The sequence below is a fragment of the Grammomys surdaster genome, unplaced genomic scaffold (assembly GCF_004785775.1).
Source record: "Grammomys surdaster isolate TR1022 unplaced genomic scaffold, NIH_TR_1.0 221, whole genome shotgun sequence".
In the NCBI taxonomy this organism is placed as follows: Eukaryota; Metazoa; Chordata; class Mammalia; order Rodentia; family Muridae; genus Grammomys; species Grammomys surdaster.
This window is the reverse complement of record NW_021604666.1, coordinates 1,505,851-1,506,804: the sequence shown is the minus strand read 5'-3', so window position 1 is coordinate 1,506,804 and position 954 is coordinate 1,505,851.

Genomic DNA, 954 nt, shown 5'->3' with positions numbered 1-954 from the left:
AAACATGAACCAGCAGTGGAGGCATGATGTAGCAGAAACTACCAGGCCTCTGCCAAATCGGCATGAGTCGGCAGCAGTGACAGGACCAGCCAGGATGCCAGGAGAAGTTCTCTGCCATGTGTCTTTCAAGGAAGCAAAGATCAGCAAAGACGAAGACTTAAAAACACCAAGGAAACGCTGGCTATGCAAACGTGCCGTTACCGTCTGTTGAGTCCTATTTATGCTCTCTCCAAACGTCATGTGTTCTCCCATGGGTCTTGCCTCAGCAAAACACCACGTGAGTCTGCATCACATGACATATCCAGAAACTTCCACTTCACAGATTCTAGCCAAATCCTTGTGAGTAATCCTCTGGGCCAGACTGTGAGTGAGTCCAGGCTCTCCCTGATGGCACAGCGCTCAGCTAGCACATAGGAGGCTGTTATTAACAAAGATCCAAACTGCCAGTGTCTATGCACTTGCTCATATCTTTACTGCTGGGCCAAGGGTCTCCTTTCAGAGGTTTTCTGGTTCCAGACCCTCACCCAGCCTTCTCCAGGTTCCCCTGCACACCTGCTTTTAGGAGAATGGAACTTTAAAGCCACATCCCCACTAAAACCCAGCAGCTAGGAGTTTCCAATTTTGTACCGCTAGGAGTGATCCGTGCCCATAAGAGCAGGAGCTTCTTGTTCAAGAGCCATAGTTTCCTATCTCTGCTGACTAGCCAGTAGTGAGCCAGTCTGTCTCCTGTGTTGCTCTCTGCATAGGCTATCGCAGGAGGTAAGGACCTTTTCATTTCCTTGGGGCTCGCTGCCTTTTTTTTTGTCTTCGACACAGAGTTTCCTGTAGCCTAGGCTGGCCTTGAACTCACTATGTAGCTAAGGATGATCTTGAACTGATCCTCCGTTCTCCACCTTCTGAGTGCTGGGATTGCAGGCACGCCCCAACACACCGAACTTATACATTGCTGAGAGT